Here is a 15,724-nt window from a genome sequence, read left to right on the forward strand (position 1 = left end):
GGCAAAGTGGGGGGAAAACAGCAACAGTGGAGCACGTAGAAACAGCAGGAAGGAAGCGTCATGAAGTCTGCGGTGCCCCCCAAACCTTGTGGCTGGGGGTCCCTCCGCTCCTTTCAATGGCTCTCCTGCCCTGAGCTTAGGGGTGGGGGGCTGGTCTGCAGGGCTGAGAAGGCTGCTCCTCCCCTCCCAGGCTTCTTCCCAATGCAGTCGCAGAGAGACCCCTGGGTGGGGGACAGCTGGGTGCTACGGTCACTCTTCTCTACCATGGGAGATGGGGTGTAGGCTGAGAGTGAAAACAGACTGTTTAACAGTGATTGTCACCTCTTCATATTCCCTTTAATGTTATTGATAAGTCATTTTCTTTAAAAAGGATAAAGAACATGTTTTCCCCCAGGTTGCAGTCGATCAAGCACCGTGATCCCAGCAGCCTCTGAACAGCAGCGGCTCAGGCTTCTGGCAAAGGACACAGGATGTGGTGATCAGACAGCAGGGGTCGGGTTGGGGGCGGGAGCAAGGACACGGAGGGATTGAGGAGGGGCCCCTGCTGCCGGGGTCCCAGCTGCTCATGGGCTCAAGGCACGCTTGGCCCCAATACAGTGCAAAACCAAAGTGAATTCCACAGTGGACAGTTCAAACCTCACTGCACTGATATAGCTGACTTCAGCGGGTCTCCATCAACCCACCGGCCATGAGAAGAACCCGCTCAGACGGGGCGTCACAGACACCAAAGGGGCCACAGCTCTTTCCCCATTAGACAAGAGAGGGTCGGCTTCAGAAAATGGTGAGTCAAACACCGGCCAAGCAGACTCCTCCAAAGGAACCCTCCTCTTCCGCCTCCTACAGGGGGTCCCTCAATATGTATTAAATGCCCCCAAAATGACCTATGCTCGGGGTTATATTTAGAGACTCTGGCATGGTAGGACTCAGGAAAGTGAGGAAAATCAAGGGGCCTATGAAATAGGAGAGCAGTGTGAATGCTGCAGTCATGAGCAAAAGACAGACGCTACGCAACATGGGCGCTGTATGCGGGAGGGGGCGCGGAATGCGCCGTGAAAGGTGCTCCCCCTCCAGACACTAGCTGGCAAGATAAACATTATACCGACAAAACAGAAATAAAACGGCAGCAGACGGCTTAATTCAACATCTTGTATAGATGTTAAATCTGTCAAATCATCACCCCACCAATATTACCAAGATCACCACCATCACCACCATAACCATCACCACCATAACCATCACCACCATCACCACCATCACCATCACCATCAAAACCATCACCATCACCATAACCATCACCACCACCACCACCACCACCACCACCACGCACACCATCACCACCAACCACCACCACGCATCCGACCACCATCACCATCAAAACCATCACATCACCTCACCACATCACCCACGCATCACCATCACCTAACCATCACCGACCATCACCACCACCGACAACCACCACCACAACCACCACCACCATCACGCACCCATAAACCATACACCACCATGAACATCACCACCTCAACCACCATCACCACCACCACCCACCACCATCACATCACCATCACACCATGATACCATCACCATAAAACCATGCACCACCACCACCAACCATACCACCACCACCGTAGCCACCACACCATCACCACCACGCACACCACCATCACAACCATCACCGCATCAACACCATCACCATCCACACCACACCATCACGCATCACCACTATCACCTCACAGCCACCATAACCATCAACCACCACCAGCCACCACAACCACCACCAACCACCAATCACAACCATCACCATCACAACCATCACCATCACAACCACACCATCACCATCACCACCATCACCACCATCACCATCACCACCATCACTATCACCACCACCACCACCATCACCACCACCACCACCATCACCACCATCACCATCACCACCACCATCACCACCATCACCACCATCACCATCACCATAACCATCATCACCACCACCATCACCATCACCACCATCACCACCATCACCATCACCACCATCACCACCGTCACCACCATCACCACCATCACCATCACCAGGACCCCACTATGGCATTAGCATCCCCTGTTGACAGGCTTGATGCTCCACGCTTCACATGCACTGTGTTACCTGCTTTTCACAAAGACCCTCTACGTTGACCTGGCCATTTAAAAATAAGGTAATAAAGACTTAGGAAATTCATGACTGGACCACAGTCGTCATTTGGTCAGTGTTAGTTCCAGGCCTTGAGCCAGGGCTGGACTGATTTCAAAGACTACATCATTAACCGTTCTGCTTCCCTGAACCCCAATCCCCCCAGCAGAGCCCACTGCTCAGGTTGGCAAAAAGAAAGTAACAGTAGAAAGAACATCTCCTCCAAATACATAAACAGTGTATGACTGCAGTACTTTTCTCCCCCTTCCAATTATTTAATTTTTGGAAAAACTCCATTTGCATCTAAGCAATTTACTTTAAAAAATCCTTTTGATTTCTTAAGTGGCACGTACAGAAATGAAGCTAAAATCCTTGCGAAATGATTCATTGAATACTTGAGAAAGATGAAAACAATCAGTTCTGACAAGGCTGGAATTCAAGGCGCACTTGCCTGGGTTGTCTTTGTAATTTCACCCCATATAAATCATCCTTGTTTTCTGCCATCGTGGGTTTATCAGAGACATTCTTGCCTGGTCATTCATCCTGAACACACTAGGCTTTACCTTTGGAAAAGTAATTAAACACTGCCCGGCTGAAAGAGATAAAGATTTAGCATGCCTTATACATGGAGATTAGAATGTAAACACAGAAATCTCAATTAACCTTCTAACCTGTAGGTCAGAAGGAGGGGGCTGCCAGTTTTAAGGAGAAGGCAATGCTGTTTCCTACAGACCGTCCAGCTGGTGACGGAGTTCAGGGCACAGTGATTAGTCCCCGGGACAGGAAAAGCCGAGGCGGGCGGTTCATTCCTGAAGAAACCTGTGCCCCCGGCTAACCCAGAGGCTAAGCGTGAGATGGGGTCAGAGACAGCCCTCTGGCCAGCTGCAAAGCAATCTCCAGTCTCCAAGAAATCCCTGCTCGATGAAGGGGTACCCAGAAGGAGCAAGGGTGTGAGGGAGCAGAGGGGGCATCCCCTGCGTCCCTAGCCTGGACGCTCATGGGGCCATCTGAGTTCAGATGGGCTTCCAGGCACACCACCTGGCCTCAGATGAGCAGCCCCGGGACGATGCCAGGGAGCCAGGAGGGACGGCAGGTGCTGGCCCAGCCCCGGGACGATGACGGGGAGCCAGGAGGGAGAGTGGGCGCTGGCCCAGCCTCAGTCTGTCTGTCCTGGGCCCTGAGACCCCAGGGGGGCCACCCCGCCCCGCGTCTGGTCCTCTGGGCTCTCGATACCCTGTCTCCACCAGCCCACGATGGCCCAGGACAGCCTCTTTTCACCATGCCTCCCCCTCCCCCCAACTGTGCTGATCTTCTGTGTAAAATGTAGAAATTACAGGGGGCTTCCCTGGGGGTCCTGTGGTGAAGACCTTGCCTTCCGGTGCAGGGGGTGTGAGCTGAATCCACGGTCAGGGGGCGAAGATCCCACGTGCCTTGTGGCCAAAAATCCAAAACAGAAGCGACATTATAACAGATGCAACAAAGACATTAAAAATCAGACGGACAGGGCAGCCTGGCGTGCTGCAGTCCATGGGGTCACAAAGGGTCGAACCCAACTGAGCAACTGAACATCAACAACATCAAAAAAATCTTTTTTTAAAAAAGGGAAAAGTGTAGTCAAGCTTGGGGATGGGTTAGAAAACTTAGAATCAAAAGCTTACATCTCCAGGTGTTTTTAATGAAACCACAGCCCCTGTTTGCTCCTGGAGGTGAGTCCCCATGAGCTGCTGAGCGGATGGCAGCCTGTGTGCGAGGATGAGTCTCCCCCAGGCCCTCAGCCCAGCAGGCAGCGGGGCGGGGCGGGGTGGCGGGCTTGCTGCTCTGAGACCAAGGCCCTGACTTTCCGCCTCTCCCCCACATAGTCATTTTCAGCACAAGGAGCAAAAATGAATCTCCTGGCATCTTCATAAGCTTCAGTGAAGCTGCTGACACGGGTGCCAGCCAAAGTGTCCCCAGAATCCATGTCCTGCCCGGGACCTCAGCTGTGGACTCACTGGGAACTAGGGTCATGCCAGCTGTCACTGGTTAAGTCACAGTGAGCCGCAGCCCCGTAAGAGGGGCCTCTGGCCTGTGTGACTGGTGTTCTCCAAAGAAGAGGAGACACCCAGCTAGGGAGGGGCCCCATGAGACGCAGAGACAGGAGCGGCGTGTCTACAGGCGGGAGCACCGAGGAGGGATGAGGGACGCCCCGCCAGGGCCAGGAGGCAGAGCAGGGGGGGCTCGGCCTGCCCACGCCTTGACACAGGACGTCCGGCCTCCGAAACCAGGAAGGAAGACGCATCTGCTGTTTGAGGCCGCCCGGTGAATAGCACTCGGCAGTGACCGCCTGGGGGTCCACCACGACCCCTGGCAGCAGAGTTTCAGGGCTCACCCCACTGGAGTTGGCATTGTTGTTTAGTCGCTCAGTCGTGTCCAGCTCTTGTGACCCCGTGGACGGTAGCCCGCCAGGCTCCTCGTCCGTGGGATTTCCCAGGCAAGGATACTGGAGTGGGTTGTCATTTCCTTCTCCAGGAGACGTTCCCGACCCAGGGATCGAACCCGCATCTCCTGTGCTGCAGGCAGATCCTTTAGCACCGAGTCACCTGAAGCCCCCACAGGAGTCGACCCCCATGTAACCCAGTGCTGGAGCCCCTGAGACCCAGTGCCGCCCACTCAGGCCGCCGGCCTGGACTCAGGGACCCATCTGGGCCGCTGCAGCTCAGAGCGGCTGCCTGCTCAGTCAGGTGTGCCTCCAGACCCGGGCCTGGGTTACACGGCATCTCCATGCTCCAAGGCTCTGTGGCTACTTCCCGACCCCTTTTGCTCTTCAGGAAGAGCCTGTCACTGTACCCGCCCAGTAACCTTCAGACTTCCTGCCCGCACCAGGGAACGCCTGGCCAATTAGCCTCTAGTTGATTTTAAAACATCCTTTCAAGAGCCCTCATTTCCTGCTAATATTTGGCCCTGGTGCCTGGGCAGTGGCAGACGTCATATTTGTTGAAAAAAATGAATGAATGAATAGACAAGCCCACAAGTAAACCAAAGGACACTCTTCTTTCTTGGAAACGACAAACTTCCACCCGGTGTCGTCAGGACACAGAGGTGTCCTGATGGACCCCGCACACAGGACCCCGTCCTTCCCCCTTCCCCGGCCCACCCTGCACTCTGCACAGCGATGGGCCCAGGCCAGCCAGCGGCTGGAGCTCCAGGAAGAGGCCGAGCAAGGCTGTCAAAAGAGCGGAGATGGGGACGGGGCTGGCTGTCCAGAGGGCGGTGCGGCCTGTCACAGCGTCACTTGCTCATGGCTTTTCCAGAAGGACGGGCCCCACAGCACCGCTGTGGGCAGGCGGCCTGAAGTCCCCGGCTCAAGCCCGTGCTCTGAAGGGCTCCCCGCAGAGGGGCGGCTCGGAGCCGTCTGCCTCTGTGTCTCCCTGGCCTGCTTTCACTCCCTTGGAGACCCTTGAACGGTCAAGGTTATGTGTTCACTCGGGCAGACCGTGTGTCAGTGTCTGGCCAGACAGTCTGCACGTCTGTGAGCATATCTGCAAAGTGTGATTAATGGTCAAACCTGCAGAGGAGAGCTGCTGATCATCCAGACATGGTGGGCCTCACCCGAACAGTCAAAGAGCTTAAGAGGAAAAGATTGGAGTCCTGGGAGAAGGTGGGCTTCTCCTCCAGATGCCTTCAGACTGGACCCAGGACGCCTGCTCTTCCTGTGCCTGCAGCCCAGAAGCCCGCTCTACACATTTCAGACCTGCCAGTCCCACAGAACACCCCCCCTCGCGTGCACACACACACACACACACATGCACACACACACACACGCACACACACATGCACGCGCGCACACACACACACGCGCACACACACACAGTCCATTGGCTCTGTTTCCCTGGGGAACCCTGACTCAGGCCATCTCCCAGCAGCACTGGCTCCGCTGGAGGATTTTGGGTACGGCTACCCATTCTGATTCTCAATTTGCTCATCTAGAAAATGGGAAAGATAATATATACATCACAGGTTAGATGAGATGGGAGATGTAAAAGTACTTTGTAATAAACTGTCTCTGCAAAGTTATCATTTCCAACTCTCGACCTCCCAGAATGAAAGGCTGTGCCACCTTCCTCCCTGGCAGGGCTCCACCCCTGTGCCCCACCCCTGGGGCCTCTGGAGTCTCTGACAGTCCAGTGCGGGCCTGCAGGGTCCCCTGCCTCCCCAGGCCTGACACTGTCATCCTATTGCCATCATCCCCCCGCCCCCACAAGTTCACAGCACGTGAGACAGTGAATCAGGACGTGCTGACCCGGGGGGAGGATCAGGAGTGATCGTGGCCTATTCAAAGACGCCTGTAACTAGAACATCAGAAGGAATGTTTCTCAAGCTGCTGCTGCCTGTCTGCAAGATGGAGATGCCAAGTCAGGCGGCACCTCCAGGGCTGTCGGACGCCCGCGGGCTGGGCGCTGGAGGTGACCAGAGACAGCTGTGCAGCCTGCCCCTCTGCCCAGGGCTCACAGGCTGGAGGTTAGTGCTTCCCACCCCCGTGTGGCCAGGACCGCAGTGGCCTGGGGCGGGGGTGACTCAGCCGGCTGTGCTCCAGGACCTAGTCCTGTCTGGGGGCGGCAGATGCCTCCCGTCACTGGACCGAAGCGACAGGAAAGCTTCCTCAGGCACGCGGATCCTGCTTCCTAGGTGGGCTCCCGTGTGCCCAGGGCGTGGGCTCCCTGAGTCCCGGGAGATGGACCCACAGCAGCACGTACATTTCTGGGCCTCGCCTCCCACCAGCCCTCAGGGGCCGCGGTGCCAGAATCACCGAACGTCACACCGGCGGGTGTCCTCAGAAACATCTGAGAAGTTCACCTGAAATTTAGAGAGAGAAGCTCGCGGATTCCTATGGTCAAGTACAACCTTTCCCCAGATACATCAATAAAACTCACAAAGTGCTTTGCAAGTGGTGGCTGGAAGGGTGGGTTGGTTGGAGGGGGAAGGAGAGCAGGAAGCTGGCCCTCCCCATTCCCACGGCAACCCTGAGGGTTCCATGGAGCTGGCTTTGAGGAGCACATCAGAGGACCAGGAGGAGGAGGAGTCTGCAGACCTGGAGCCGGCACTAGGTCACCCCGCCCCAGGTTAGGGGCCCAAGGGGCCTGGCCCCAGCATGGGAGCAAATGTCAGAGGCAGAAAACAGGCCTGCCCCCAACATCCCCCCAGAGACCAGCCCCCCTCAGCCCCCCGATGCCCACTCCACCTCCACTTCTGAGACGCTGCTCAGCCCGCGATGGTGCCCGGAGGAGTTCCGCCTGCACTTTAAAGCCATCATGGTCAGCAGGTAGCCAAGGTTCCCTTCGCTCCCTCGGCGTCTGCTCCACGGCCCCGGAGCCCGGGCCACGGATTCGGCCCAGGGGACTGTGCAGGGAGCCGTGCAGAGCCCAGCGTTAGCGCACACCCGGCCCACGTTCCCAGCTCCTCAGTCTTCAGGTTCCCTCAGCCACGTGGCCCTCATGCTTCCGCGTCCATAGCACGACTGTGGGGATGACCAAGTCCTCAGCACGCTCCTGCCCATCCCGAGGGTGCCACGCGGGAGCTCAGCGCTTCTTTTCCTTCCTGTTGTCTCTCTGACCCCTCCACGTGGCCCCTGGGTTTCCTAGTCCTTCCTCCCTGTTCTCTGCTCACTCCCTGGTCTGCTGTACCAGCTGCCTCATTCATGCAGGCTCCTGCCACCCCTCCTGGGCCGAGGCTATAGCTCTGCAACCATGGCCTTGACTCCAGGCCCCTCACTCCCGTCAATCCCCTCACCACACCACCCTTCCAGGTGGCTCCTCAGCGCCTGTGCCATAGGCAAGCATCCCTAGAGTCTGACTTGACCTCGTAGACCAACCTGACTTGCCTATCCCCCACCACTGGCTCTGCCCCCAGCCAGGCCAGCCGCAACCCCCTGACAAGCTCCCCTGGAGTTTCATGTCTGGCTCCAAGGCTCTGCTCCCACCCCTCCTCCAGCGACACCCCAACTTCTGACTCTGCAGACTCTGTATCCTCACGGCCTCCCAGACTTATTGCAGATCTGCACGGCATTCCCCCAAAATGGCCCCTCATCCTAAGACAGGGTTCTTGTCTTTGTTAGCAGCTCCCAGAGAATGTGAGAGGAATCCCGGTTCACGGCCAGTCCTCCTGAACAGGCCCCTCTGCTGCCCTGGCTGGTTCCCCCGCATCCTGAGTGAAGTCTCCGGGTCTCCTACTCCCTGGATTCACTCTCCACCCTCCCTGAGACCCCAGGTACCGCCCCTGCCTTGAGACTTCCCAGCCTGGAGAGACTGCACACACCCTCCCCAGACCCCGAGAGGACCTGCACCGTCCCCACCGTCCCCTGGTGGCCTCCTCCCTCCTCGGGGAGCAGGGGGCTCTCTATATGTGTATCACCAAATAAGAAATCCTCACAGCCTGGATGAAAGTGAAAATGAAAGTGAAAGTCACTCAGTCGTGTCTGACTATTTGCAACCCCGTCCATAGAATTCTCCAGGCCAGAATACTGGAGTGGGTAGCCGTTCCCTTCTCCAGGGGATCTTTCCAACCCAGGGATCAAACCCAGGTCTCCTGCATTGTGGGCAGATTCTTTACCAGCTGAGCCTCAAGGGAAGCCCAAGAATACTGGAGTGGGTAGCCTATCCCTTCTCCAGCAGATCTTTCCAACCCAGGAATTGAACTGGGGTCTCCTGCATTGCAGGTGGATTCTTTACCAACTGAGCTTATGTCTAATAAAAACAATTCTCCACCTCATTATAAAGGCATGGCCTATAACATTCCATGTGGACTGTCCCAAGGTCTCATAACTGGTTCTTGGTCACATCTCACCTTCCCAAGCAGAAGAGGAGCTCCTGAGATCAGCAGGGTCTCGTTTCCCTGGACACCCCCTCCCAGCCTCGCCCAGCAGGTCGTAGAAGCTCCATAGACACTTGTCGGATGGAAGAAAGGGAAGGTGTGCACTGCGGTCAGACCAGACGCACACCTCCTCCTCCCCGCACGCCTCTCAGGAAATCTCAGCTTAAATCACACCGTGGCATGGCACGGATTCCTTCCAGATCACAGGAGGATTCCAGCCCGTGTCCACAGTGCCCGGCACTTGCCTTGTGAGCCCTCCCACCCTGGGTTCTCAGACCGTTACTAAACACAAAACACAGTGCAGTTCCGTGTGGACGCGGACGTCTGCCGAGACTCACGCTCAGGGTGTGAGCTCCGGGGAGCACGGCCGCGCAGAGCGCCGCTTGTGCACACGGTCGGAGCCGGGGGGTCTTCACACAGCGCCAAGAACATCTGGTGTGGGAATGTGGCTCCTCCCTGGAAGGGTAGGTTTTAAATACCGAGCTCTGTTAGGTGCCTCGTGGGAGACAGGGAGGTTGTAAATTAGAATTTTTCCAAGGTTACAATCACGAGACGTATCACAGGCCCGCACAGATATTTATTGACTTATGTTGCAGGAATATTTTTAAGTGTTAAACATCCGAAATCTGTCATTTTCCCACACTTATTATTTTAAAGTATAATCTTCCCAACATTCCTCTAAGGGAAGCTGACATGCTGTAATTAAATACAGCGTGGCATGGTGTGACGCTGGTGTTTTCCGGGAAGAGCTGTTAGCATGCTATAAAAAGAAAGCATTCCGATCTGGAGACAGACGATGCCCATCCCGCGTCCCTGAGGCATGTCGACGTGTTTGCTCTGAGTTTCTTGAGGTCAGCAAGCGAGGTTGTCAGAATAATTCTGTGGAAAGTGAATCTGCCCAGGAGGTAGCAGAGGCCCCCTTGATGTGCGTCAGGAGATCTCGACCGGCTCGTTCATCTGCTGAGATCACTGGGGCCTTGGGGTTGAGGCAGAGAAATTGCAAAGAAGAGAGCAGGTGTTCTAGAAGACACAGGGAAAATGCGCTTCCTTCCTGGCGTGCCAACAGTGAGTTCTGACAGCGCTAACCTGTCAGGTACTTGATACCAAACTCCCCCGTGGCTGGGAGAAGGAGTTGGTGAGAAGCGTTGACGAGAAGGAGCAAGAGTGGAGAGTGGACCCCGCCCAGCTGTCCTGGGACCAAAGAGGCGGGGGCGCGATGGCTGGTCTGCAGGCAGAACTGGCCACCCGCTGCCTCCACTTGCCTTCATCATGTTCTCCGCTGTACTGAGACGTGTTTTAGCATGTGCTTTAGACTGTGTGATGAATTTGACCCCTAGTCTTCACAAGAGCAGGGCCCTGCCTACCGCCTGGTTCTCGCAAAGTCTGCCGTTTGTTTAGGTGGCTGTCTGGCGTCGTTAGCGGAGCTCGGCCCACGGTGGCTTGGAAACCCATGGTGGCTTCTCTTGATTGATGTTTACCTGTTGACCTACAGACCGGTTAGACAGGTCCCAGGTTCTACTCAGGCAAACATTTTGTTTGAGATGTAAAGTGAGGCTTCTGCTCAACTGTATCTGTGTCAATAAAAGCTTAGTAGACTAGCATGAGTATTTTCAACAAAAAGTTTGGCTTACAACTCAACATTCAAAAAACTAAGATCAAGGCATCCAGTCCCATCACTTCATGGCAAACAGGTGGGGAAACAGTGACAGATTTTCTTTTCTTGAGCTCCAAAATCACTGCGGACAGTGACTGAAGCCTTGAAATTAACAGACACTTGTTCTTTGGAAGTAAAGCTATGACACACCTAGACAGCATATTAAAAAGCAGAGACATCAATTTGCCAACAAAAGTCCATTTGATCAAAGCTATGGTTTTTCCAGTAGTCATGTATGGAAGTGAAATTTGGACCAGGAAGGAGGCTGAGTGCTGAAGAACTAATGCCTTCGAATTGTGGTACTGGAGAAGACTCTCGAGTCACTTGGACAGCAAGGAGAGCAAACCTGTCAATCCTAAAGGAAATCTGTTCTGAATATTCATTGGAAGGGCTGATGCTGAAATTGAAGCTCCAATACTTTGGCCACCTGATGCAAAGAACTGACTCATTGGAAAAGACCCTGATGCTGGGAAAGATTGAAGGCAGGAGGAGAAGGGGACGACAGAGGATGAGATGGTTGCGTGGCATCACCAACTCAATGGACATGAGTTTGAGCAAGCTCCGGGAGATAATGAAGGACAGGGAAGCCTGGCGTGCTGCCGTCCATGGGGTCGCAAAGAGTCGGTCACGACTTAGCGACTGAACAACAGCATGAGCATTTTCAACAAAGATTTGTACACATTTAAGAAAACTGAAAAATTAAAATGTTGGCTGAACATAATGGTTAATGGCTTGATGGTGCTATGACATTTTGAGCGACCAGTCTCCTTGTGCATGCACTCACCTGAAGCACTTAACCATGAGTTAGAAGGAACTGGAGGAGAAGGAAACGTTGACCTTGTGTTGCGGATGCTCGCAGACGGGCTCACAGGGCCCCGTGTCCACCCCTCGCTCCGGAAGGAGCAGAAGAAGCCCTTAGGAGGCCTCTGCAGCTCTCCACTCATTCTAGCACGAAGATTCAACTCAGGACGCTGTGTCTCTCATCTCGGGTTCACACGTGGGAAGGTCCTGTATTTCAAGTCCAGATTTTATGTCATAGCTGAATTTTCCAGTTTTCTCTGCTTCTGACACCATCCTCACCCCACTGCACTTCCCCAGACACAAGGGGCTCAGGGGAAAGTGAGGGTCCAACTGCCAATATCAATGGGCAGAGCCCCCGAGATGGCTTTCCTCACCAGCCCCAGCAGGAACTTGTGAAAAAGAAAAAACTGTGCCACACCCCACACTGCTATCCTCACTTGTCTGTGCAGATATTTAGCCTCATTATTATTATTTTAGGCACGGGGCTCTTAACATACGCAGTGGTCTGCAGCGTTACTCAGATGATCGATAGTTTTGAGCAGAACAGATGCAAGGACGGAGCCCCAGGGCAGACCACAGTTCTTCTCAGCTGGTGTTGAAACTCCTTCAGGCCGGCTACGAAGTCACCTGAGGGGTTATTTCCGACCCTTCTCCTCTCCCTTGGTCCTCAGCGGAGATCAATGCTGACGACTCGGCGCAGGCGGCTCCCCACCTAGTGAGACCCGACACTCGGGATGAAGCTGCTGCTTCTAAGTGAGCAGCGCTTGCTCCTTCCTGTCTTCTCCTTCGTCGTCTTCACTTATTTCGGCTGGGCTGGGCCCCTGTTGCTGCCGAGGCTTTTCTCGAGCTGCGGGGAGCAGGGAGGGGCTGCTCTCCAGCCGGGGGCACGGGCTTCTCATTGCGGTCTTTCTCCTGTTGCGGAGCTCAGGCTCTGGGGCACGCTGCTTCAGGAGTTACGGTCCCCGGGCTCCAGAGCACAGGCTCGGTAGTTGGGGCCCACAGTTGCTCTGAGGCACGTGGGGTCTTCCCGGAATCATGGGTGGAACCCAGGTCTCCTGCATTGGCAGGTGGATTCTTTGACCCCGAGCCGCAGGGAAGCCCTGCTCCTTCCTTTCCCAGGCAGTCTCTGAACACCTCTTTACGTCTAGACTAAAACTCTCCACCAACAGGCAGTGAGCTCCCTCATCTAGTCTCCAAGGTGACCCTCATCTCAGCCTGAGAGCCGGGACATCTGTCCATCTTTTTCTCCTGGCCTCTCTCTCTCTTGTTCTTCAAGGTTCCACTTGAAGAACTCCCTCCAAGACCTTCACAGTCTCATTTCCAAGACCCACTCGCTCACCTGAGTCAGACACCGTACACTCTTTGGGGAGCAGCTGCCGCACTCTTTCTGACTCTTGGGGGTTTCACTCCCCACAGGTCTGCTGTGTCCGTTCTGTATGAACGCCGTTTTTCTATAAAGGAAGTGGGAAAAAGGAATAGGCTGAGTCATTCTGGTTTATTTTCCTTCTGTTAACATGGGACCATCTGCTCCTTGCTTTTTGCACTAAATGAAATGAAGCAAACACGACTTCAGGAGATTCTGGACGAAGGTGCCGTGGCCCAAACCTCAGATAAAAGCAAAGTGGCCGAGGGTTCTGTGGATTCCAGAAGTGAAATGTGCCGGGCACCTGGTCGTGGGCACAGGGAGGCCTCTCTCTTGCTCTCCCCAGGCCTGTGCCAGCCACCCGGTGCTCACAGATGGGAAGGGATGCCCTCGATGGCAGAAGCCCAGCCAGCCCTGCCTTGTCTCAGACAGAGCAGAGGCTGCAGAAAGCTCTAGGGTCCCAGGTCCCAGAAAAGCTTTACCACATCTGAGTGAGGGGCGGAAGTGAGCGCCTGTGCGCTGCACGACCCCTGAAACCTCCCCCAGAGGGTAGCCGGTCAGCTGACAGGTGAAACAAGACGAAAGTATGAAAAAATATTTCAATAAGAAGCAAAAAAAAGAAAAAAGAAACAAAGGACAAACAGGGCAAATAAAGAGCATCAAGAAGAGGGTAGGTTTAAGCAGTCTCAAATTTTTGGTTAAAGAGCAGAGAGTATCAGATGAGATTCAGAAGAGCAAAGCCACCAACATGCTGCTCATCAGAAACCCAGCTCAGAAAGCAGCCTGGCAGGTCTCAGACCATCAGACGCCTCGTCCTGCCGTGCGGGGCTCCGCACGCCGCGCCCGCCCGCGGGAAGTGAGAGCCTGTGTCCGCACACGAGCCGTGTGTTCTGAGTAAGGCACTCTACTCACAGCAGCAAAACCTGGAAACGGCTGAAGTGCCCATCAGCTGCTGAGTGGGAAACAAACTGTGGTGTCCTTTTCAACACTGCACTCGAAGACTTTGCTTAGTGCAATTAGATAAGAAATTATATAAAGGTATATAGATTGGAAATGAAGAAATAAAACTGTCTTTGTTTGCAGATGGGATAGTCATGTATGTAGAAAAAACAAAAAACAAACTCTTGAGATTAAGAATTGCCCTGGCAGTTCAGTGGTTCAGACTCAGAACTTTCACTGCCAAGAGCCTGAGTTTAATATCTGCTGAGTGTACTAAGATCATCCCACAGGCTGCAGCCCAGTCAAAAAACAAAACAAAGCAAAACAAACAAACAGCAAACAAAAAAACCCTCTTGGAATTAATGAGCAATTATAGCAAGATATACCAGCAAAGAGTAAATGGAATTTGAATTTTAAAATGCAATATCATTTACATTAGTATCCCCTTCCTTATCATTTACATTAGTATCCCCTTCCTTAAGATTTAAAAATGATTTTGCTCTGTGAAAGGTAGTGACAACAGAGTGTAAAGACAGGCCAGAAACTGGGAAAAAACATTTGTAGACGCATCTGATGAAGGACTAACAGAATCCACAAAGAGCTCTTAAAACTCCAAATAAGGAAACAACTGGATTAGAAAATGGGCCCAATATCTTAACAAATACCTTGCCAAAGAAGATACACAGATGACAAACAGGCAAGCAACGAGATCCTCTCCATCACACGTCATCAGAGAAATGCAAGCTAAAGCAACAGTGAGGGGTCACTACACGACCTGTCAGGATGGCCACAGTCTGGAACAATGACAGCATCAGATGCTGGGGAGGTTGTGAAACAGTAGGAAACCTCACTCACTGTGGTGAGAGTGCGGAATGGTGCAGCTACTTTGGGAGACAATTTGGTTGTTTCTTGTGAAACTAAGCATATCATGTGATCCAGCAATCATACTTCCTGGTATTTACCCAAAAGATTTGGAAACTTAGGTCTGCACAAAAGCTTGCACATGGATGTTTGTAGTAGCTTTATTCATCTTTGCCAAAACTCAGACATTATCAAGATACCCTTTAGTAGGTGAATGGATAAATAAACTGATACACCCAGAAAACAGAATATTATTCAGCACTAATAAAAAATAAGCTATCAAGCCATGAAAAGACATAAAGGAACCTTAAATACATATTACCAAGTGAAAGAAGCCAGTCTGAAAAGGCTATGTAATGTATGATTCCAACTCTATGGCATTCTGGGAAAGGTAAACCTATGGAGATCATTGTTTGCCAGGGATTAGGTGGGGGGAGTGAATAGAACACAGAGGATTTTTAGGGCTGTGAAAATACTCTGTGTGATAGTGTAAGGATGGATAAATATCATCGTATATTTGTCCAAACACACAGAATATACAACATCAAGAGTGGACCCTGATGTAAGCTGTGGGCGTTGGGTGATTATGATGGTCAATGCAGCTCCATTGAATGTAGTAAACGTACCTTCTGTTGGGATGTTGAGGGTGTGGAGGCAGGGGAAAATGGGAAAGCACCGCAATTTCCTCTCAATTTTGCTCTGAGCCTAAAACTGCTCTAAAAGGGCCTTAATTTTTTTTTTTTTTTTGAGTGACCTATCTTTACCATCCTGTTGATGTTCAGCAAACATTTTGTATCAACTAACTCTGTGATGGTCACTGGATGTCACTGATCTCTCAGGTGGGTGCACCGTGATGCTTCTTACTTTAACTTCTGGTGTAAGATGATTTCTCGGCAGAGCTAGCTCCTGAGCTTTGGCCCATAACTCCTGTGGTCCATCAACAGGGAAACGGCCCGAGCTCTGTGAGGTTGACTCCACTTAGAATGGAAGCTGGGAACCAGAAGCTGTCTTTAACACTTGGACTGGGTTTCTAGAAACATTATTGCTGAATACATTCACTTGCCATTGGCATCAAGTGGCATCTTGAATTTTCAAAGGC

This window comes from Cervus canadensis, chromosome 33 (assembly GCF_019320065.1).
Source record: "Cervus canadensis isolate Bull #8, Minnesota chromosome 33, ASM1932006v1, whole genome shotgun sequence".
Lineage (NCBI taxonomy): Eukaryota > Metazoa > Chordata > Mammalia > Artiodactyla > Cervidae > Cervus > Cervus canadensis.